At 35.4% G+C, this 26,175-nt stretch overlaps 1 protein-coding gene and 1 long non-coding RNA gene across 2 annotated transcripts in view; both read right to left on the bottom strand.

Moving 5' to 3' along the window:
- Positions 1 to 15,779, bottom strand: part of LOC138140703 (uncharacterized) — a 41,031-nt gene extending 25,252 nt beyond the window's left edge. The window contains exon 1 of the mRNA XM_069061689.1: positions 15,619 to 15,779. The gene's annotated coding sequence lies outside the window, so the exon portion shown is untranslated. The remainder of the gene's footprint in view (positions 1 to 15,618) is intronic.
- Positions 15,780 to 16,311: 532 nt separating this feature from the next.
- On the bottom strand, positions 16,312 to 18,886 carry LOC138140704 (uncharacterized). The gene is made up of 4 exons (XR_011162708.1): positions 18,599 to 18,886; positions 18,468 to 18,541; positions 18,154 to 18,414; positions 16,312 to 16,759 (listed from the first exon to the last, which is right to left on the bottom strand). It is a non-coding gene; the product is annotated as an uncharacterized lncRNA (long non-coding RNA).
- Positions 18,887 to 26,175: the final 7,289 nt, after the last annotated feature.

Here is a 26,175-nt window from a genome sequence, read left to right as displayed (position 1 = left end):
CAACGAGGTGAAAGACCATCTAGTGCTCTCGATGTTTGGCACATCGACCATGCCGGTCCGTTGGTGAAGAGTCATGGTTGCACGCAACTGTTAGTAGTGATAGATGCCTTTTCGAAGTATTGTAGTTTACACCCCATCCGCAAAAAGAGCACGGAGGATACAATCAGGGCTTTATCGCTAGTATTCGAACAAATGGGAAAACCTAGAAGAATCGTAGCTGACAGGGCAGCAGCATTCACATCGTTAACATTCCAAAATTTCCTGGCTGACCAAGAAGTGCATCTTCATCATATTGCCACCGGTATGCCCAGGGGAAATGGACAAGTCGAGCGCCTCATGCGCACTGTTTTCAACTTATTGCGAGCCTCTCTGACCGCCGAAAACGAGAAGAATTGGGTCAATGAAATTTCCAACGTCGAACGCAACATCAATTCAACAGTGCATAGAACTACAGGGTACCCACCTAATACTCTGCACTTCGCTACCAACCCCAGACTGAAAGCCACACAGCAGTTCCTATCCGGTATTCCAGGAAATGACACCGTTCCTGACATTGACAACACGACTCTGACCGCACAACAACGTATGAGTCATACTGCCGACGCAGCAGCAAGACGCTTTGATGTAAAGCGGTACAAGCCCGTTCTGTTTACGATCGGCGATCAAGTGGCAGTAGAGGATTCCCAACATGCAAGTGGTGGAAAGCTCCGCGCAAAATACAACGGCCCGTTTGTAATCAAACAAATTCTGCCAAATGAACGCTACCTCCTAGCAAAAAGGGGACAAAGAACGACGGTCGCGGCCCATCAACAACTTAGGCAATGGCCGGTCGAAAGCACTGAATAGCGTCGTGAGTATCACTAAGAACATAAAGACTGTGGCACACCCACAGGGCGGGAGAACCGCAACATAAAGACTGTGGCACATCCACAGGGCGGGAGGACCGCAACATAAAGACTGTGGCACACCCACAGGGCGGGAGAACCGCAACATAAAGACTGTGGCACATCCCCAGGGCTGGGAGAACCGCAGCATAAAGACTGTGACACATTCACAGGGCGGGAGACCGCAACAAGATAAAGACCGTGGCCCGTAGCGATACTACCATGAATTTTAACAACCGTGATCACTACACGGGACTCGGGAGCAGTGAAACCCGATGCCCACACTAAAGCATTTTTGCTGTTTCAGCATCAGATGGAGCGAGGCCGCCCAAGGTCAGGATAGCCGTGTTAGCATCACCCTCGCTTTGCTCCGACGCGCGACGTAGTGGGCTGATCGACCTTCCCCGTCCTAACATCCGAAGACTACCGACGGCACAGCCCGAGCGTCGATCGGGAGACCGCGCGAAAAATCGGGGAAGAACGATTATGATTAGTCCTGCGAGTGCCAACGTGAATTATTGTTAATAACACCTCCTGTACAAAAAGCAGAATAAAGTGTTGAGTGAACCTTAAGACTTTTAATCTTTAACATATATACAAAATGTCTAAAAATTTTAAAGAATTAATAATGATGTTGAATAACAATAAGGCAAAAAAAGTTAGGAAATATTATTTTAAATTAGAAGAATTGCTAGATAAATAGGAAACTAACGTTAACGAATATAATACAGTGTTTGCGCAATGGGATTTTCCCTTACATTATAAAAATAAACGTTATGTTCCTCCAATAAAATTTGTAGAAAATCAAAATAACCTAGGAAACACTAGTGTAACGCACGGTATGGTTTACGCTATTTAAAAGAAAAATATAATAATAACAAATGATCTTTTATGCTTTATACAATATGGAATTTCAGTGGGGGGTGGCTATCCCCCACTGAATTTACGCGATATTAAGAAAGATTTAAAGAAAATTTTAGAAAACTATAAAATAGAATACCAAATAATAAATTATGATAAGATTAAAAATGAATTGTCATATTATAAAAAAATTGATAACAAAAGATATTATAAATGTTTCGCCAAATAATTTAAATAAAACAATATGGATTTTATTGAGTGTTCGTAATATTAAATCCCTAATAATTCTACAACATAATCAAATTGCTTCACTAAAAAATTATTTTCTTAATAGAGCTCGTGATAATACTTTTTTTAATGCTTTGGTTTCAGCGGATAAAGGCTACACACCTTTAAATTTAAGTGATAATATAATTTCAGATATTGTTGAGCCAAATATACCTGACACTATAGCAAATATAAAACAAAAGTCTTTACATGGGAGATATTTTAAAGAGCTAGAACAGCCAGAAATTAATATTCAAGCTTCTCATGCATGGCTTAAAAAATCAAATATTCATCCTGAGACTGAGGGTTTTATATTTGCAATACAAGATCGTGTTATAAATACAAGAAATTATAAAAAACACATATGCGGTTTACAATCGATCATTGATAAATGTAGGATTTGCGGAACTGAAGGGGAAACCATTGAACATATCATTTCTTCTTGCACCGTTTTGGCTCAAAGCGAATATAAAAAACGTCATGATATATTCGCAAAAATTATACACATGAATTTAGCAGTTAAATTCAATTTATTAAAGGATACACAACCACATTACATTTATAAACCAGAAAGTTGTTTAGAAAATGACAATTACAAATTATATTTTGATCGGACAGTTTTAACTGACATTCACATTCAGCATAACAGACCAGACATTATTATTTTAAATAAACAACAAAAGCAAGCATATCTTTTAGATATAGCTGTTCCAAATTCACACAATATAACACAGACATATAATACAAAAATTAATAAATATTTAGAACTCTCCGTTGCTATGAGAAATCTTTGGTGTTTAGAAAAAATTTCGATTTTACCATTTATAATTTCAGCAACAGGAATAGTACCCCAATCTCTTTTTAAAAATTTAAAAATTTTGGACTTAGAGAACACATTGGTGGTTGAAATTCAAAAAGGTATATTATTATACTCATGTCACATCGTGAGGAAATTCCTTAACATTGACACAGAACATAAAACACAAAAAAGTCAAAATGCGGAGGCGAGACGCCGGTAATTATGTTGATAAGCACTGCACTTGATAGTATTATCCGTAATAGTGTATGTACTCCGGCAAAATTGCCGTGCCGCCGGGTGGAGGTGGGATAGGAGACACTAAATACAAAAACGGATCAAGAAATTAGAGAATATTATATTACTTTGGAAGAAATATTTTATTCATATTTGGAATACACTAAAAAGTTTTATTTGAATATAGGATGAGAATCACTCGAAAAGATAGTCAGATAAAGCAAATTCAAACGATAATTGAAATTAAGAGAGATGGTTAAAAATATTATCAAGTTAACCAAAGACCATATAATAGTATAATAGCAAAGTATTACAGCAAAGATTCGGTAATAAACAATATAACAACAATTGTGGTAAAGATATGTTTTCATTATAATTTAATCGATGATGACAATGTAAACAGATAACTCATCTTTGATAACCTAAGCACAACAAATTGTCCTTAAAAAAATCCAACTTTTAGATTACTTCAATATATATATATTTTTTTTTTGGAATGCAACTAACTTTGACAGAAATTGTGTTGTTGATAGATTGAGTAGGTAAGTTTATCAACGGTCAAGCTTATTTGCCTGTAAAGTATGCTATTATAAAGTAACTGCGAAAGGCAATTAGTTAACTTTAACAAACAAGTTGAGTTTAATGAACAATTGGTATTCTGAATATAGGTATGCCTTTCTTCCGATAAATGAGATTATTCACTTACTTCCAAGTATAAAAAAATAGCTGCAGTCAAATACCTATTGTGTGATTTGGACCTTTCTGGATTATGATACTAGCAAACTAAGAATAGAAACAACTTACAGTACGAGTCAGCTTTAAGCAGATATTTTCTCTGTGATATTTAAAAACCTTTACAAAATAGTATTTAACATTACTAGCATGGTAAAAAGGGTTTTTACTGGCGACAGAAGGATATGACTGGAGAGCCGAAGGCGAGCCAGTCACCTTCTGAAGCCAGTAAAACCCATTACCATGCGTGTATTGTTTTTTGTTCGACACTGTCAGAATTTGAGAATTTTCTCCTGTGTGAACGGATTTTGATAAATTTGACAACTTGTCAAAACGAAACGTCAAGCTAATTTTAAAGATTTTTTGCGATTTGGAGCCTTTAAGGGGCTCGTCGCACAAAAAAACGTTGTATTCAACTCATTCTTTTTTCATGCTAGCCAGTTAAGAGACATTTTCAAGGTGAATACAGTGACTTGATAAACTGATGTTTACTAGCAGGGAACAAATAAACACAAATTCAGATAAGCAATTTTGCCTACCGTACAACACGTGTTACAACTTCCCAGTGATAACAGTATAATAAATATAATTATTCTAGTTATTAATTACTGTTAAACATGTAGTTTATGGACCTTTAACTGCGCATGCGCTGCCTATGTCTATACTAAAGACAACGTAACATTTTATCTGCCCCGCCCATTTCATTTTCTTAGTTACCAATCAAATAGGTTGTTAAGATGATCTGATTTACACAGTAAAAATTTCTGACATTCGAATTGTCTTAATGACATTTTATTTTTTAGAACCTAAAACAATAATTGTGGACTTGACAGCAAAATTCTAACCTTAACTTTTTTACGTGGCAAATGTGATCAAAAGTTGTACAGATTGAATCTGGCTTTGATTCTGATTGGTCAATTTTAGTGGGCGGAGCAGATAAAAAGTTATAACGGCAATACTATAACCAAGAGTAGATTTGTTAACATTGTTGTCAAATTTATAGAATGAAACGGGCCAATTGAATTGGAAAGCGCAAATCTGTTTAAGGGTGGGGTTTACCTGATTTGAAATGGTTGAAAAATGGTGGTTTTTAAACGTCCATATCTTTAAAACCACAACAGATGAAGGCAAGGTCCATTTTTTATCTGAAAGATACGTCTTTCCTCTAGGGCCCCATACTTTTCTTTTTTCGATTTCGTTATAAATAACAATAAAATAAATTGCAATTTGAGGACTATGCAGGAAGCTGTAACACTAAAACCTAATTCGAAATTAAAAAAAAAAAAGTATGGGGCCCTCGGAAATTTAATTTTAAAGCGGTTGGTGCCATCACCGTTTTTCCAAAAAAATCACAGATCTGAAAAACGACAAAAATGTGAAGGAATTTCGTTCATTTACACGGAGGAAAAAATTGGAATGCAGGCAACCAGAAATTATTCTTTACCTTCAGGCCAAGTGGCGATTCCTAAAATAAGTAGGTATATTTCGGCTAGTTAGAAAGAAAACATTTTACCTGTAATTTAGGCAAGAGAACGAAGGGTGTGCTCTCACCGGCGATGTCAAATTGCAGCGAGGATCGAAGGTTTTAAAATCCTAAGTGCTAAATTGCAGCGCGCGGTTAGTTTGGGTATTAATAACCTGATGTAAACTGCAGCGCTTATAATCTTAATAAGGGGTCGGCTTTAGAAATTTTCAGGTAGCACTGCACTTCTTAGTTCATTACGCAGATGCATCAAAGGTGTACATGATGCTCTTGAATCCATTCAAATTAAAACTAATCGAAATCAGGATTTTCTTCAGGTGAATGACAAAAGAAAAACATTGTAATTTTTTCTTGCCACAAAAAATTGAAATTTTTGTCAACATCATCAAAAATTTACGCGGACGGTACGTTTTCACACTGTACAAAATTTTTTAAACAATTATTTACTGTTCACGGATATAAAAATGTACATTATGTGCCTCCTTCGTCTCGATTTTTCAAACTCTTTCTCGATTCTGTTTGTTATTATAATGCACTTCCTAACCTTATATCCCAATCCCAATATACTATTAAAATCGTTCCACTGAAAAATGAGGGTTTTTGAGATGTGTCACTTTTCTTGTGCACCAACGATGTTTCTGTATTTCAATTTACTAAGTATAAATAAATATAATTTACCTTCCAATGATTTCGAAGAAAATTTTGTTTCCCGTTAGTATTCTCTTTTCCGAAAATTGCAGACTTTGCAGATGATTAATTAGTTACCTCCTTAAAAGTAGGAGGTAAGAGATAGTTATTATTTATAATCGTCTACCTGCCCACTCCCTGGGGGTAAAATGACAAGCGCTGCTATTTACTTATTTGGAAATCAGTACCTGCTTCCCCTAAAAGATTAGGACTTGACCGCCGCTGCAATTTGATACTGCCCGCTCTCACAGCCTTCGAACAATTGACACAACTAAGAACTGAGGAATGTGGTATTTTTATAGATTCTGATTTTCTGTAAAATTTAATTGCAAGACCACTTTTATTAACGTTATGTATGCCTATTTTCAGCCGTTTTGGCGTAATTTCTATTTTTTGAATATAGTATTTTTTATGTAGCAATTGTTTTATTTGAATTTTTATTCAATCACGTTGTACTAATGTTCACTCTACCACTCTAATGGATCTTTTTTCCGATCTAAAATATTTTCCTCCATGTACGTTTGTACTTCTATGTATAATCGCTTTAGCAGTCGAGCTTTTAATTGGCTTTGTAGCCACTTCTTCAGAAGCTACTTTATCTGTCGTGGTTCATATTGAGAATTTTTGTTTCTTCTGCTCAATTTCGGCGTTTGTCTTTGTTGTTTCATTTTTTTCTGATTCTAGGTGCGTTATTTGAAATTTCTTCAGCCAACTCTACATTAATGTTTCTAATTTTTGAAGTGAAACTTTTTATGGGAGGGGTTTGAAATTCTGATCGGCAACCTTTTAGTGTGACGAAAAGTAGTGGGGTAAACACTGTCTCGCACAACGGTTGCGCCAATATTTCCATCTCACTTAATTTGGAGTCTAATTATGTAAATTAATCTGTTTGACACGATACAAACATCCCTCAAAATTGTGTATACTTCTGTCTTTGTCACACTCACGGCATTTATCGATAATGTCCTCTCTTTTAATTAAAAATGAACAATGAGTTACGCATTTCGATATTGTTTAGTGTTATCGTTAAAATATACAATTTTGTTGTAAATATGCTTAAGTCAGGCGCAGAAAGAACAAGAGCGTGGCGTGAGAGAAAACGAACGAGTGATGTGACATTTCAGAATGTGAAAAAATCGGTGTAAATAATAAAGACAATGAACCAGCAACTAGCATCTCGGCTTAGCCATCTCCTCTTGCATCTATCAGTGATAATTTACAATATTCTGATTTTCCTGTAATACAAAAGTTTCACTTCTATCGTGCGTCTTTACGACACACTCTCTTTTTTTTATAACTTCTACTGCAGAAGGTGTCACATGTGTTTTTAAAAGTTCCTGGCAAACGTCTCGAAGCCCTCCTGTAATAACTATTACTAATGATGATACAAAAGGTATTTCTGTCCACTAATTACGCGGGTAGTACCGGGTGTCCCATCACTTGTGTCCCGTAGGAAAATGACTTTAAAAGTAAATTATATTTATATGAAGGTATTATAGATGCATAAATACTGTTCACCGCCACAAAAATTGGGTATTACTTTTTTGTTAAAATTAATTACCTAGGTGCAGCAGGCAAAAAACTATCACTTTAAAAATTAAATTTTGTTCGCTGCAGTTCAAATTTAGTATACTTTATGAAAAAATGATAGAGAAATAAAATCCGTGATTAGAATTTAATTAAAATGTTTTGATGTAAAGATATTTGGTTAAATTAATTTGGGCCGTTCTACTTTAAAAAAATTTATTGCAGACGAAGATTTATGAGGGGTTGCAGTGTGTTTGACGCCGTACAACACAGGCAGGTACCGCTGGAACCCTCTTGAATGGTCTTCGTACCATAAATTGCGGACAAGAATAATACCCACAAACTTAACTTTGTCTTCCATAAATTTTTATAGAGAGTTTTTGTTACAGGGTAGGTAAATAATCCCCTAGCAATGAGACCATCATAAATGACCCAAAATGTTAACTAGTGTTTAAAAAGTCGTTTCAAAATATCGATAGACGCACTTTACCTGTCAGTTTACAGGGTAGCACAATCGCGGCCATCCAAAAGTGAACGATAGGTTGCGAAAATTTCCGTATTTTTCATTAGATTAAATCAGGCTGTATTCATTGGCGTTCGTGCAGCAGATGTTACTATTTTAATAATAAAAAGTTGTAATAAATAATGTTTAATAAAAATGAGGCTGAGATGTAATTAATACATTATTAAAATGAAAGTAAACTTTAGTAAAGAAACCTTTCCAACACCTATTCGTATTGGCCTCTCAAGCCTGTTTTCTTGCCAACAACTCTTTATATTGAAGATGCAAGTCTTACTGCAATGTAATTCTCTCGCCACAGCAGCCAACGACCAATTTTCTTCTAGCTTTTCAATAGCCCTAGCTGTCTAAATCGGAGTAGGATGTAGCATTTAAAAAAAAATGTTTCAATAATTTTTTTAACGCTAGTGTCAAACTTTGCCATTTTAGGACGCCTATGATTTAAAGTAAAAATCAAACTATAAAAAAAAAACGTTCACTTTTGGATGGCCGCGATAGTACTTGGACGAATTTACGATTAGGGGTTGTATAGTCCTACAGAAACTCTAGTGGAACCCGACTTTGGTCGTAAATTTATGTTTGTCACTTGAAAAATAGAATTTTATGCTGCAGCAATAATCCTACTAATAAATGCTAATGAGGGTTGTCAGTTTGGGGTTCGCAATGTTCGCTTCAAGCAGGGATGTTACAGGTAGTCGTAGTTGTATTTATGACAAAGGTTATTACTTGATAATAAAATCTTATTCTTCGGTTGTTGTTGGTAAATTTACAACCAAAGTCGAATTCCACTAGAGTTTCTGTAGGACTATACTTGCGGTTTAAACCTATTGACCTATTGTCGGTGTTGTTAACGTTTACACAATGGGTACCCGACCGCAAAAGAATCGAGCCTACCCTTCCGTAGAGCAATAATCACCAATCGATCCTTCGACAAAGGGAGTCAGTCATAAACTCCTAAATCTAATGTCCAAGAATTCAAACATTAAACGGGGTATACGAGGACAGTTCCATGAGTTTTTGTCCTCTATTTAATTATCTAAACGGTGTTGATTGACAAATGAAAAACTGTAGAGTCTTTTGATGCATTTCAACGTTTAATAACGAATATACAAAATTGAAAAATTATTGATTTGTTGTATTTGTTTAGCTTCTTTTTCCTTGTTCTGTTGCCGCTTTATCGTAGTTTCAATAAACTTGTTAAACTTCTGTATTCTAAAAACCCCTTTTCTACATATTTTTATAGGTCTACTAAACGTCGGCCGTTATAAATCACATTTATTGCAATCGAATTAAATCAATAATTTTTAAATATAGAGACAGACAAACTCTACGGATAGCACGAAATGTAAAAAAAAAGAAATATTTTTCATTCAGAGCCGTCTAAGTACAAAAATTAATGGAACAACCCTCGTATACCAAACTGTATAGGTTAGATTTACGAGTTCATGACAGGTGCTAATTTCTTTACAGCGCCCTGCAGCGGGGTAGGCTCGATTCTTTTGCGGCCGGGTGTGCAGGGATGGGCGTCGACGCGTCGACTTTATTTGTCGACATCGACACGTCGACAATACGTCATCAATGTCATCAAATGTCATCAATGTCGACAATGTCGATAAAACGTCGACACTGCGTCAACAATATCGACAATGTCGGAAATTGTAATAATGTGAGGTTATGTATGATTTAAATCTCACATGCACTGTCGTACGGTTGGCTTAAAAAAAAACGGGAACTGTCAGAAAAAGTTCTGTCAAATTTTATTAAATGTTTATAGTTTGAAACGGTTTTTTAGAATTTAGGTTAAAAAACTACACTTATGTGTCAGAAATGTCAGTTATGCAAATGCAAATACTACTGTCAAACAGACACAAATTGACATAAATTGACAAATTAAATTTCCAATTCACATTAGGTCAAATTTCATTTCCCGTTTTTTTTTTGAAGTCAACTGTATATATGCCAACAATTTATTATACAACATTCACAACTATTTCAAATTCGAAATGTCTATGAAAGTCTCACATTTTAGTTGGCAATCAATAATCAATATTGTGATTTGGCATAATAAATCTATTTTAGGTTATAATTGAATTGTACTAAATCAATTACGAAATTGACAACAAGCCGAATATTTAATAACCAAACGTCATATGACGAGACCTGACGCCAAACTAACAAAAAAATATCTTGGCCTGCTGCGTGTTTAAATCAATCGTGAACAGCTATTTTTTTTAAATACAATTGCTCCTACTCGTACTTCATATTAGCTGTGTTTTTTAATTGAGCTGTAATTTTAAATGTTAGCGACAAGTGTCATAGGTAGACAGGCAACTATGTAAATACGGAAGCTTTGTGCGGGTGCCGGGTGGCATCGGAGAACAACTAATTGAAAGCCGTCAAAGGGTCTGCAAATTGTTTTCTTGGCGTTGCATCAAAATCAAAAACGTAAATTTGCAAACATCTTTTATGATATTTATGTGACTCTAAAGGCCAGACTAATAAACCGATGGGACACCAGATCAAGAGTACCGACCGTTTCATTGTAATTTTACCTTAAAAATGTTTTACCATAAGGGTCATTTTTGTCTCATTCATAATTCTTGTCAAATCAGGTAGAAACTCCTAACGCACAGTCATTTCCTCAATTACAGGGATCGTTCTTAGTAAAAATACTTTGGGAAATACACCTACACAATGCCGTTCCCTGTATGTGGTGAATATTATGGTTTTATTAGATCGGCCTTCAGAGTCAGATAAATATCCTATATCTTGAAAGTGTGCAGCACAACTGCTGCACTGCTAAACATTGGATACAAAGTGTCATACTCGGCATTGAACTGTTTATTAAAGGCTTTGTTTGGGTCGATGCTGTTTACAACAATTTGGAGCGTTAAAGGGTGCAATTTTTTGAAGCTACCAGATCTCCGGTTTTGTCTTGAAATTTTCTACCTAACTCGATCCCCACCGGCCGCAGTCCCGTAGCGAAAACTTTTCTAATAATATAATTTTAAAATATAACGGTAAAAATTAATTTCGTATTTGGTTTCATAAATGATAGGTAATTGTATAAATTTGGCGCATATAAATGATCGTTGGGGGAGTCATCTGATGTCATAGTCAATAAAGGAGATTTTTGCAAATCAAGGTAGTGTAGCTTCTCGTTGTTCTCTTGTTTATTTAGCGATATTATAGCTGAGAGCAATCCTCCTTATTGACCAACCGTACTCAGCTTTAGCATTATTTCCAACTTAACCAAATTGTTAATGCAGACCATGTTCGATTTGATTGTTTTGGATTTTTTTTTTGCCAAGTGTCAAATTTAAAACTTTACATTTACAACCGGTTGCAATGAATTAAATATTAAATATGTACAGATGCGGCCAAATAAAAGCGATCACTAAATTGACATTCTATGTCATCTTGGTAAATAATTTAGGCTTTTAAAATGAAAGTTTTTCTGGTAACCAGATACCCATACCTGTCGCACAACATAATAGTGACGGATGATGTCAATTTGAAAAATAGTTTTTTATGTTATCTCCTAGATGATTTTTCAGGTGATTTAATATTTAATTCCGATTTACAATAGAAAAAATTGCTGCCCAGTTTTATTTGGCCGCAACTGTACCTATTAGCGAACATCTGCAGCAAGACTTGTCCTACTTTATTTTAAATTTTATCCAAACTGTATGCGTTGATAATAATCAGACATTCCTATTTATCGCAAAAAAGGCTTCTAGAAAGTAGTTGATGTTCGTTAACAACATGACATAACCTAACTTTATTTTTCAGAATTGAATTTATTTTGAAATGCGTACATACGCCGTTAGAAGAAAATTTACATAAAGTGCATTTAAAACCGCCACTTTTCTTAAATTTTTATTTCGAGAGTAAGGATGTTTTCTGAATGCAATTAAAACTTTAATTATCGGAATCTCGACATTGTTGACATTGTCGACATTGTTGGCAGCTCCCAATTTCTCGACATCTAGCTAATTGTCGACGCAAATTGACGACACCGCCCATCCCTGCGGGTGTGTGTGTGTGTGTGTGTGTGTACGTGTACCAGTGCGGGTACAAGTTCTATAGCAGAAGTGCCTTCTTCTGAAATATCATTTAAGGGTGGGTCATCTTCATTCCTTATTTGTACATTTTCGTGGAATAACTGCACTGCATGATGTTTTCTTATTAAATGTTTTTTATATAAACTATAGGCGCCTTTACAGAAAAACAACATAGGACGTTGTGTCCTTCAACATCATCATTTGGTCCTTCAACATCAGTTGGAACCAATTGAAAACAAAAAACTAAATTTCAGCAACCTCAGTTATATTGAATTAATCATTAATAGTTATTTATTTAATGAGTTTGTGTGTAAATTGGACTCGTGGGCCTTTAAAACGCTCGTTTCACTCGCGTTTTAAAATGGCCCACTCGTGCCAAAAAGAGCCCAATTTGCACAAAAACGAATTTAATACAACGTTTTTTTTGTTCGACGAGCCCCTTAAAGACTCCATAAAGACTCCAAATCGATTAAAATCTTTAAAATTAGTTTGACGTTTGACAAGTTGTAACATTTATCAAAATCCGTTCAAACAGGAGAAAATTTTCGAATTCTGACAGTGTCGAACAATAGTATATTTCAAACCAAGGTAAGAAAGTGCTTTCTTCTAGACCGCAGGCAAAGATTATAAACCGAGCCGTAGGCGAGGTTTGTAAGTGCCTAAGGTCTGCAAGGGCACTTTCTTAACAAGGTTTGAATACTATTTTTTTCCCTACCGGCACAACTTCGTTGAAAAAAGTCAAAAAAAGAAGGTTATGTTCCTGATTAAAACGAAAATGTTGAGAATTGAATAGTAGACTGGGTTATTTGTTTAATTAACTTGTCATCGCATTTGAAGATTTGACGTTTGTTCGAAAATTTGATATAAACAGGGTAAAGTAATCTACCTACCTAGCTTATCTGTTTATTTTCCAGATTAATAGATTGATCTACCAACTTGCTTTATTGAATTGGCTTTCATTTATCAATAACTTATTTCACTTTTGACACTTTTGACATTTGTATTTTGGTACAGTTTACCATAAACATTTCATGATTAACTTTCTTACCTTAGCGAGAAAGTTGAATTTTCTCACCTCAAATGAGGGAAAAAAATAGTTATTTATGTATTAATGGCGTAAGGTAGCCCTTTTATGGCCCGCGGTATGAGATTAACGACAAGGACCAAAAACGCCCTTTACGCCTGTCATACATACAAAATTTTTTGCACGAGACACTTAATATTAAATTCAATTTTCTACCTGTAGAAAATTAAATTTTCTACCTCTGAGCCGCCACTGAATATAAATGATTCTGTCGAGTTATTGCATTATTTACGTACAGAATAAAAATTAGGAATCTTTTCGAACAGCGCCATCTAGTAAGTAGTGGGCTTAACTACGGTGAAACCTTTAGCAGCGTCCTACCGTTAATGAACTGTCATAGCTGTACAACCTTTACTGACTTTAATATAGGAGTGAAGAATGCAAAAACACGTGAGATGAGTTTCTGGATTATTGAGAAGGCAAAGAAGAAGTTTCGTTGAGAATAAGAATCTTTAATAAACTTTAAAAATAAAATACACAATTAGAAAAAACAATGCAAAAAAATATGAACGAAAAAATAAAAAATAAATACCTAAATAAAAAATAGTCTCTTCAAATCAATTAACAAAAACTAAATCAAACAGGATATTGCAAAAAAATATGAACTAAAAAATAAAAAATAGTCTTCAAATTGATTAACAAAAACTAAATCAAACAGGATATTGTTGCCCAATACAAATTAAAAATTCGGCAAAAACATTTTTTTCGCGAAACTGGTTGCGCCAAACAAATTCATGAAGGTAGGACGGAAACAACGCTCGAGACGTTCCAAATTGTCGGCGAAGTTTGTGTTTTGCCCGCATCCACATATTTTCTACTTTTTGGGTGTGGACTTCCCTATCGTTGGGATCTACGAAATTTGCCTCATGAATTATGACTTGGTGTTCGTAAATTCCGCCATCCAAATCATTTAGGTGGTTATAAGCGCGCCAACCATCCGAGACAATAATCGTCCCAGGTAGTATAAATCTAAAGATTTGTTGTAATTTAGTACATTTATTATTTTATAAATAAAAAGAAAAAACTCAATAGGAATTCTGTAAAAATAAATAAAGCAAAATAAAAAGGTTCTTCTCTTAAAGATACAAGCAAAAAAAGAAGCAAAGCATTTTTTCTGAATAGCACCTTCTAACAATTGCAGACAAAGTATCTGCTGTTCTGTCTGGTTCCTGATCCCCTTTCGATTCCACCAAACACCCAATGCCCTTCTCTCCATTGGCCCCAATTGGCCCCGATGGTACTTCCGATGGAAGAACTTACTCTCGTCGATTTCGACGACTTTTGAAAAACCGTTTTCATGAAGCCCACCTATCACTTCAGGATTCTCAATTAAATGTTGCTCACAAATATCTCTACAAAAACTACACCAATCAATTATAGTTTTTAATGAATTTGGAATGCCTGCTTCGTGAGCAATATCTAATTGAGGATAATTTCTTGACCATTCATAAATTATTAGAATCAGTTGCTGAAGAGATAGATGGCTTTGCGAAAAAAAAAGAATTTGTTCTTAAACTAACCGCACCACCACAACCCCTACATTTCCATCGAAAGCCGTCGGTTAATTGGCCCCGAACAACAAAGGACATGGGTATTTGGCATGTATTGCATAAGTAGCTATTGTGAATTAATTTTCTTTTGGCAAGCCACTTTATAGCGTCCAAGGTGTTAGTAAAAAACAATGAATGGTAATTGCAGATTTCTTGGCGGATCTGAACATTATTTAATATTTCCGCCACTGGTAAGTGCAATAACGTTTGATGCGTGGTTTCCTCTGCCAGCCATTGTACAACTGTTAAAAGTTAAAAAATTTTATCTTCTCAAAAACACGAATGATACCTACTTCCGTGATTCATAAACTAAGGGTGCGTTTTTTTGCAATCTTCTAGAAGTTAGAGATTCTTCCAAAAGAGAAACTTCCCACAGTCGCTAAATCGGACGTTTTTTTGCTGCATTCTCTTTGACAGTCCACAGACACACATAACCTCATTAGTAATAAGTGTTTACTTTTTTGCCATGAATAATAACAATAACAATATGATATTATACAACATGTTAAACAAAAGGCAGCTGTGATTCTGCGCAGAGGATGTGGCTAAGTGATCATTTTTGTCGTTTCGGTTGCACTATTGACTCTTTGCAACCTTGCAACTTTCCTGCTTTCTCTGCCATCTAATTTGATGGCAGAAAAGAGAGATGCTCGGAGAGAATCTTCCGCGACCAATAAAACGACACTTCTGACAGTGGGAGATTCTTCCGTTGAGCAAAAAAACGCACCCTAAATAACTAGGTAACTCAACAATTCACTCTACTTAACCACACCGATTGCATTCCCGCGCTTTATATCTAATGTAAATCTGACAACAATGTTCAAACATTTCCTTCGATAGAACGTGTAGTTGGTGCATGCGCAGTTAAAGGTCCCTAAACTTAAACTACATGTTTACCTTTAATAAATATCAAGACATTGACTTACCTGTTAATCGATGCACAACACGCTGCTGCAAGGAAATTGTTAGTTGCTGGTTGCTGCTGCGGTTGTTTTATTCTCTCTGCTGCTGCTGTGACAACCAGAGAAGAGGGAAATATTAGAAGTGTTTACTTAATGCTAATTGGCGGGCAACAAAAACAAACCTCAGCGCCCTCAAGCAATTTTGTGGAACACTAATGTACAACCGGGAATTTTAAATGTTAAAATAGCGGGCTTTTTAAAATATTTTTATTTGTTTTTATAAATTTTTTATATATTTGATTGGAATCAAACTGGAAGAAGATGATTTTAACAAACCACATAAAGAAGTTGTTTATGAGATTTGAAAAATCAAATTTTATTCCAGTGTGACTCCAAAAAAAGAAAAAGGACATTGTAATAAAACAATAATTATTAAAAAAATATTTTATTTACTAAAAAAAATGTATTTCAACAGGACCTAAAACGCCTAAAAAAATAAATGTAAACATGGCAATAATAAAAATTTGAAGTTATACATTCAAAGCTCCTACGTGTTGAATAAAATATTTAAAAAAATAATAATAAACAATTTAAAAAACTAAACAAAAATTATCACTTCTGTCAAAAAAAAATAAAACAAATCAAATAAAATTCACTAATTAAAAATAAAACATTAAAAAATGGATAAAATTAATAGATAAAACATAAAAAACAATATAAAAAAAATATACTTTTAATAATTCTAAAAAAATGGTAAAAAAGAAAAATCAACATTCTTAAATTTAACAAGAAATTAAATAAATATATATAAAATAAAAACAAAAATAAAATTATAATACTAAACAATATAAAAAACTAAACATAAATTATTATCACTTCTGTCAAAATTAAAACAAATTAAATAAAATTCAATAATTAAAGATAAAACATTAAAAAAAATAATAAAAATATATAAAACATAAAAAACAATGTAAAAAATAAAAGAACTATTCTTAATAATTCTAAAAAATGGTAAAAAAATCAACATTCTTAAATTTAACAAGAAATTAAATAAATATATATAAAATAAAAACAAAATATATACAAAAAACTAAAAAGTACTCACTTGAGCCGTCTCATTTTTGCTCTATGTCCCTCCGAGATAGTCTTTTGTTTTTGGTTGTCCCTGCATAATTTAAAAATTAGAAGAACAGTACATTTATCTAAAATTAAATTGTAGCAGTGATGAACTGCGCAATAACTTTCCCCAAAACCAACATTATGTTTAAATAAAGTTTTAAAAGTGTTTTCCAGATCTTTCTGAAAACCACTTGATGATAAAAATTTATTTAAAAAGTTTTTTGCATTTCAACAATGCATTTCGCGTGTTCTTTAAAAGACGTGGTACATCAAAAATCGTTACAATCGGCTTCTTATTAACAAAGAAATAATATGAACCTTGGCGTGGGTGTTGTCTGGCACAAAGCTGACTTAATGCTGAACAATTTGTAGTGCCCTGGTCACAAACAGTGCCAACTACATTCAACCCAACGTCTTGAAGTTGCGAAATTATTTCTTCGATAAGAAACTTTAGATTGTTTGCAGAAACTGTGTTTGCGGTGAAGTAATATGCAATGACTTGTTTCCATTGGGATCTTAACCCTCGAATCATAAAAACAAGAGCATGGTTGGCTACTTTGTTTGAACGACCCAAGGAGCCCATATGAAACCCTTGACAAACAGACATTTCATCAAATAACAACGTACAGTAGCGATCTGCACGCTTCATTTTTGAAACTTGATTTCTGAGATGATTCACAATGCCTGGATTAATTCCAGTATCAAACTGGATTTTAGCTAAAATGGCTTTCAAAGTTCTGGAAGAGGGTAATTGAAAATAGACTTGCAAATATTTATACATATAATCTTGGACTCCTCTTGTACAAAGATAGAGCAAATGCCTTATCTTGTTCGGTCCATCTACGCGCGGTTGGTTGACTAGATTCGTTACGCAGCTGGGAATTAATAAATGCTTGCGTAACCTCGTTCAAATTTTCGTTAATGAAATTGAACATTCCAAGATCATGTAATTTTTGCAAAGTCTTCACCTTATCCTTTTCCATTTTTAACATTTTGCTCAATTTACAAACCCTAGACTGAATATTACGATAAGCTTTTCCCCCGGACTGAAATCTTTAGAAGAACAGCCAATTTTAGTTAAAATTCCGTCTCTACTTTTTTTGCCTAAAAACGCGAATTTGTTGACGTTGAAAGGGGTGTCATTTTCAGTTAAACAGTTATTGTCCAAAATTATGGAATCAGTCATATTGCATGTTACATCATTAGCTTTTGAATGAGAAGAGATTCTTGGTTCAACGCCAGGAGAAACTACATTTGAAGATTCTGCTAAATCTGGCAATAGCAGATCATCTAAGAGGCACAATTCGACTGAGTCAGCGACAGGTAGTGGCACTGCTCTAAAATTTAAGCGATTTCTGTTCTCATTCAAAAATGCCGAATCGTCAAAATGATCCTCACAAACTGTCGCGAACTTGGATGATTTAGAAATATCTATCTTACAAATATCCTTCCAAATTTGGTGCTGAATGTGATCTTTCGGAAACTTGAAAAAATGCTTGTTCACGAAACCCTCAAGAACTCTTGTGTAGTATGTACCAGTTGTTGCAACCTGGATACTTGCAACAACATCCATAGCTAATAGTAGGCTCACAACTACAAAATACAAAAAACCAACACGGAGGGACATCTAAAACCTGATAAAAAAAACAGGTCCTCAGCAGGGGTTCCAAGTGGAAAACAACGAACCGTACACCCAAATACCTACAAAAATAACAAAATTAATGAAGTGTAGAACCTGTAATTATCAACTTTACCTTTTAATTTCTTTTTCGTATCAAACATTTACTTCCTAAAAGGTTAGGTCCTCATGGGTCTAGTTACTTTCAATCTAAAATCACCATAAAATCGAATTTATGCAATCAAGAACTATTTCTCAGTTACTTACCGTCACTAAACTTTATAATTAATGTTTAGACACGTCTTCAAGACTAATGAAAAGCACTTTTTCACATTTTAAAACGTCACCCACGCTACCTAAAACATAACCTTAAAACTGGAAAAAATAGGGCGAACCACTTTGACAGACAAATTAAAGGTTCACTAGCGCGAATTCAAAAGAACGCATTTCATTGGTTTTTGTTCCTTCTCCTTTCCCCAACCCTTAGGAGTGGTCAACATCTACCTCGTGCTGCCGACCTTGAAATGTCGGCTTCACCCGTATCACGGCCTCCTAGATTCATAAGAGACTCGTCTCTTATCCGGCCTGTCGCATTCGATAAATGTCTGTTTTTGAAAATTCCTTGTCTATGAAATTCCCCGTATAGTATGTCCATCTAGCGACTTTAATGTGACCCATATATTAGTATATGCAACTAAAAATACGTATGAATAATGACATTTTATATAATAAATTGTCAATTTGAAAAACTAAGTGCAGTCGAAACTTTAAAAAATGCCACAAACAAAGAAAAAATGTTGTATTAGTTCACGACATAAAGTTAACATTTCTTATCATAATGTACCCAATGATATCACTTTAAATGCGGCATGGAAGATAGGACTGAGAGATCATACTGGTAATATCATGAGTGCCCCAGAATATGCAAGTAGTAAAATTTTACCAAGATTCCAAAATTTAAGGACCAATGTAAATATTTCAGTCACCTTGCAAGATAGTTCTCTGGAAAAACTAGAAAAATTGTCTTTTTTTACTTATTCGGCAAGTACCCATTTTCAAATTGAGACGGCGGCAACAGCTTTTTTATGTGGCTACTTAATTATGAAAATAACGAAGCCAATCCATGGATGTGATTATTGCTTGTCACATTTACAAGATTCAAATTCGAAAAAGAAAATCCTTTTACTGGAATTAATTTATTACGAAGATAGAGGAAGACTAAGTTACCCCAATGATCAATTTGTGGGTCTAGTATAGTTTGGGAATGAGAAATTGGAATTTTAGCTTCTTCACTTGCAATGGGTTTTGGGTAGGCTCATGGACCTAGTATTAATACTACCTCCATGGGTAGGCTAAACATTATTGATTATAGATAATAATGAAGATTTACTACTATGAGCAGTTCATTCCAGGAGGGACAAACAATCTGCAGTTTGCCGATATTCGGCGTCCCTTTTTAGTAACTAGCAGGTAGATAAACTTAACACTATCGTAAATCTTCATTTTTATAATCTACCCTAAACCCATTGCAAGTGAAGAAGCTAAAATTCCAATTTCCCGTTCGCAAACTATACAATTTACAATAATTTCAATAATAGTAGAAATTCTACCAAGCATTCCAAAGGAAAATATAAATTTTGTTTTGAAGAATATCTTGGCCTCATATCTTTCGGGAAATCCACTAATCCATTGTCCTGTTCGTGGTAAAATGTGAGTGAGACACTTATTTAAAAATTAGAGCTTCCTGTCATTGTAAATTTTTGTAACTTGCACTCATAGACAAATAAAAAAAAATAAGAAAAAAGAAAGTTGTTTACCGTTCATAAAAAATGTTTTGAGATTTTGAAAAAGTGTCAGATGTATGTGGGTTAAAACTTGAAAACACGCCTATAAAACAATAATTTCCTGCAAGGCAGGCAAACAGTACAACACATAAGCCCCGTATTGTGGCGCACCCTATAAAACAAAAATAATGCTTTGAACTACGAATGCGGCAGGCCGGATAAGAGACGAGTCTCTTATGAATCTAGGAGGCCGTGACCCGTATGGTCTATGGTGACAACCACGGATGATAGTGACAACTGTCAACTGTCTACGCAACAGACGACAAGTAAAAAGCCAAACTGAATTATCGACCGAAACAGCGCCGCGCGCGATCCTGGTCTAGATGGCGCCATCCTTATTATCGTTTCAAGGCCATCTGAATCAAAAAGCTACGCTTATAAGGCCGTTTCAATGTACATAATAATTGTTTCTGCAGAGTGGCCATAAAACAAAAGAAGACAGAACCTTATTGCGCGCCCTCGGTGGCCGATCAACGAATCAAAGCTACAATATTGGCGGCAATTTAAAATATTGCCCTTCTATTTTACATGAAATGGTAAAAGCGTGTTTCATTTGTGGGGCAAAAGATGTTCGCTTATTTGAAATTCACAGCAATATGAAACAAAGACAAAAATGGTTCGTAGCTTTTGAAACGTTTGCGGTAAGCAAATTTATTATTATTATTATTATAAATGTTGTTACACAGTCTAGGACTGGTTTACAAATCTATGAGGGGCGTAATGACCAACTCAATAGACTGGGACCAATGGCTTAACGTGACTTCCGAATCACGAGATAGAATATAGCCTTTTTTTTTCCGCCCTGTATTATTATTATTATTATTATTATTATTAGAATACGTCTATCCCACAGAACAAGTCCAATTAAGGGATAGGAGAATAGCAAGAGAAAAGAAATACATACAGATAACATTACCGAAAGATGTCAAACGCATGTTGATGTACGTTATAATTTTCGCACATGGTATATAAAGGAGAATGTTTCTGAACATCAATACGCGGAGTAGGTAGGTAAAAGCATACATGGTTTCGGGAGGTCAGGCGGGGAACAAGAAAGTAGAGCTTGCTCAAAAGATTACTACAATCTATACGGTAATGTATCAGATTACGAAGAAAGCTCATTGAAGCGTTCACGCGTCTAGTCTTAAGATCCTGACATTCGAAACGCTCAAGGAGTTCAGATTGCGAGCGACCCCTTTCGGGATAAGTACCATCAATTCTATGGGCCAAGAACTTAAGAAAACGACGCTGGACTTTTTCTAGATTTTGAATGTGTGTCTGGCAATTTGAAGACCAGATAATACTTCCATATTCGAGACGAGAACGAACAAAGGCAAAATATAACATTTTCAATGATCTGATATCACTGAAATTTTTAGTGCATCTTATAATGAATCCCAGAGATCGCAGTGCCCCGGAGACTATAACATTTATATGATTTGAAAATGTTAATCTTGTATCAAAAGTAATTCCCAGGTCGCAGATCATGTTGTCTCTAGTAAGCAAATAGTGATCTATGTGGTAATCAAAGAGGATTGTTGTGGATTTATTCGTGTAGGACATAGCATGACATTTTTGAACATTTAAAAACAGATTATTACAATTGCACCACTCTTGAATCCTAACAATATCTCGCTGCAGCATTTCACAGTCATGTGTGTTAGATATTTTTCTGTACACTTTAAGATCATCCGCATACATGAGAATATTGGACTCGATATTTACACTGATGTCGTTAATAAACATGATAAAAAACAGAGGTCCAAGAACAGAGCCCTGCGGAACTCCAGATGATACAGTGATTTCTTTAGATCTAAATCCGTTACACATTACAAATTGCTTTCTGCTCCCAAGGTAAGATTCGAAGAATTGCAACAATGATTCTGAGAGACCAAATTCCCGAAGTTTGCATAACAGAATGCGGTGATCCAACCGGTCGAAAGCTTTAGAGAAGTCGGTATAGACCACATCAACCTGTAGCCTGGCATCAAAACATTCAGCAACAAATTGCGTAAAGGAGCACAAGTTAGTTACTGTAGAACGACCACTAACGAAGCCGTGTTGAAATTCGGAGATCGTGTTGCGAACGCTTGCAAACAAAGTGTCATACAGGATGGATTCAAACACCTTAGAGAAGTTGCAAATAAGAGATATTGGTCGATAATTTTCTACTTGAGTTCTGTTGCCTTTTTTGAAGATTGGCGAGATACTTGATAATTTCCATATTTCAGGGAATCTGCAGGTTTTGAGAGCAAGATTAAACACCAACTGCAAGGGATACGCTAGGACTGAGGCACAGTCTTTTAAGAGAAACGCAGGAATATTATCGGGACCAGCAGTTAATTTGGGTTTAAGTTTCTTTAGGGCTGATGTTACGTCTGATTTAGATATGAAAGGAGTGTTTACATTATTAGCATCAGAATGAATAACGTCCCGGCCAGTGAAAACTCCCGAAGCAGTGTAGCACTGTTGGAAGAAATCTGCAAAAGCATTGACGATGTCGTTTGGATCTTGAAATTGATTATTTAAATATGACATGCGACCTGGAACACCCTTAGAGTTTTTGATGCTATTAACGTGAGACCAAAATTTTTTTGGGTCAGTTCTAATGCTACCTTCAATACTGTCAATATAAACCTTATACGCCTGCTTGATGTCGTGTTTAATTTGCGAGCGGATCGTTTTGAATATCTGGCATGTTACGGGATTGTTATTAATTTTGTATTGACGCCAAATTTGCCATTTCCGTTTAATATTTTTAATAATCGATGAGTTGAACCAGGGCGGATAGCAACCATTGTAACCGCTGCAAGTTTCTGGGACACACGTATCTAATAAGTTGTTAAATTTGTTGTAAAATAGAGAGCAGGCTATGTCAACATTGGTGCAGTCTTCCAAAAAAGACCATTCTGTGGATGCAATTTTCTTATATAACATGTGAAAATCAGCTTTCCTGAAATTCCATCTCTTAAAGTTTTTATTGCTGAAGGATTTAACTGTTGACACGTTAAGACTTAAATTCATTAAAAGAGAAGGATGATGTAAATCTTCTGATATAAGAACATCGACTGCCTTGTGATGAACCAAGTGGGTAATTCAAAATTCCCACCAATCGGCCATCTCATTTTTTTTTTTTACCAACATACACAATGAAAAATAAAACCCGCGAAATTCAAAAAAACTGGCCAAGAGCGCGTGATCGTACTTAGTTAATTTCCCTACGTTGTGTTTTTTTTTTAAATACAAATTAAACATTACCAGATTCGTTCCAACAGGGTTTGTGAACCACACAGAAGAGTGCAAATAAAACAACACAATAATTAAAACCAGCTATTTATTCAAAGTTATGATTTTCGTTAACGCCGGGATTCATTAATAATAAAACGTCTCGGGAGAGGGCACCCAAGTCTCCGCAAATGTGAGAAGACTACTCATTTAGAACTCTAGGAAAATGGTGAGCTCTGGCCATCCTCCTAGACCCCCGAATGAGGCTCCGCTAAAAACCTCTCCTAAAAATACGAACAAGTCCGAAGTGACAACGTAGACGGGACAGTTAGTGAAAATTGAGCAAAACTGATTTCATAAACAACACAATTCAAATTCAAAAGAAAACAGGAGGGTCATGTACATTACAAACAAAACAGTTACTTCGGACCGTTCGAGCGGGAGCGAGCACTAGACGAGAACCTTAGCATGTTTTCTCCTTTTCAAGTTAATTTACAATGTGCGGCAGATACGCTATAGAAGGAGCGAGTGGCTTTGGGTGGTCCGGTGGGCTGTGGCACCTATCCTTACGACTTTAACATTTCCCGCCTACCCGTGATTTAGTGCTAAGGGAAAGGTCCTAACTGCTTTACGTAAGTCAACAAATTGAGGTACTCTAAGTTCATCGGTTGAAGTGAACATTACTTTTCCAAAGCAAAAGAAAACACAACGCGCTTGTCAGGCTACACAGACTCAGGGAAAATAGACCTGATCACATTTCCGGAAGTGTGCCATGGAGCTCGAGTAAAACCCAGCATTCAACAAGTCCTGCCAAGCGTTAGGTTTTTGGGTCTCCCTGGGGTGCAAATTTTATGAGGGCCGCGAGGTCGTGTTCAACGTTGGGAGGTTAGAGGAAAAACAAAACCCCTCAAACAGAGAGAGACCCTCGCGGTAAGGTCTAGAATTTACAGCTACAGCAAACTGGAAAAAACAAACAAAAGAAGAAACGCGACAAATATTTGTTGACAGAGCTATCTAAGAACACTTTCAATTTGGGATGGAAAGGTGGTAACAACCATTAACACATACATAACAATAAAACAAAAAAACACAGTCCAGTCGACCCTAGCCTATTAGAGCCGGATCATCGACAAGGGGGGCGCCCTGAATAATATGGAGGGCGCCCCGGGACTAAATGTAGTAGATCCCTAGCTAAGGAAAAACCCACGGAGACACCTGAAATATAAACATTTGGTTGCTACCGGGATGGAAAGTGGAAACTTTGCAATTTTGATTAAAGTGTTGAACCATAACTAGATGCTTATCACACCAAAAGCGTCACTCGGAATAATTAGAAGGGGATCAAAAATGAGGGAGTGCGCTTATAAAAGTAAAAGCCACAGACCCGCGCTAAAACTTGGCGCCCTTTTCTTTTAGGAAAGTTAGTGAATTGTAAAACCAGATTTGACAACAAAAAAAAACGTGATCCGTGCAATTTTATAAAATTTACAAACCTAGAACCAGGCGGCCTTACTCTCCTTCACAAGCTTACAAATGTTAAAAGCGTGATACATGGGGATGGTCGAGATAATTGCGGATTTTATACAATATGGTGGGAACATCAACAACCCACGTGCGACCATCATGATAATTAAAATACATTTCGCGCGAAACAGACATAATTTTAGTACCGCAAACATACCTAGTTCAAAACAGCAGCTGGGCAGCAACATTTAGCACAGTTCAATAAAAAAACAACTAAAATCGCACAATTAGCACACAGAAAAAATACACGGTACTTCTGTACTACTCTGCGGTCAAAAAAAAGTGCCCTCCAAAAAAAAAACATGGCCGTTCATCCCCTGTCGACTTTCACCCCACGCCCCCAAGCGGTCGCCGACGGTACCGAACGCCGGTAATTCTATAGTTTTCATTGGCGGTTAGTTTTGAATTCAAAAGCGGTTATCTCAGCCTTAAAAACGGCGCATTCCTTATTACACAAAACAAGATCAAGATATCTATCGAAGTTGTTAGGCACTCTATTATATTGATGTAGATTATAGAATTGTAGGAAATTGAACAAAACTGAGGTTTTACCATCATGGATAGAAGTAATAGTCATATCAAGGGTGTAAGCTGGTATATTAAAGTCACCTAGTATCATGACATTTTTACCCTGAATATAGTTCAGCTGCCCAAGCAAATGAAACAACAAATCATACTCTTGCAGTGTTGACTTGGGATGAATATAAACTAGAAACATGTAAAGACAGAACTTGTGACAAACAATTTTTACTCCTAGAATGTCCGTAAATTGCAGATCGTCAAACCCATCCAATGAAAGATCCAACCTATCTACTATAAACTCACGCCTACTCGCCAAAAGGACACCGCCACCTCTAGATAAATTCATTTTCGTTAAATCTCTGTCGGATCTGAGAGTATAGTAGTTATTATTGTTGCACAACTCAGAATCTAAAACGGAATCATTAAGCCATGTTTCAGTTAAAGCAATAAAGTCATAACTGCAGGATGAGATAGCATTATACAACTGTGTTAGCTTAGTGTTGAGACCGCGAACGTTCTGATAATAGATTGAAACATTTTTCCCCTGATTATGAATGGACGATGGAGACGCTTCGGGCGAGAGACTGTAAGAAACTGATACTAATTGCTATTTGATGCCTAAAATTTCAGATTTTATTTTAATAAGAAGCCTCATTTATGGAGACAATGATAAGCACAACCTTTTAATTTGTATTTGTAATATAAAAGACTACAAAAATTACGGATTAC

This window comes from Tenebrio molitor, unplaced genomic scaffold (assembly GCF_963966145.1).
Source record: "Tenebrio molitor unplaced genomic scaffold, icTenMoli1.1 SCAFFOLD_146, whole genome shotgun sequence".
NCBI classification, from domain to species: Eukaryota; Metazoa; Arthropoda; class Insecta; order Coleoptera; family Tenebrionidae; genus Tenebrio; species Tenebrio molitor.
This window is presented reverse-complemented; position numbering and strand designations above follow the sequence as displayed.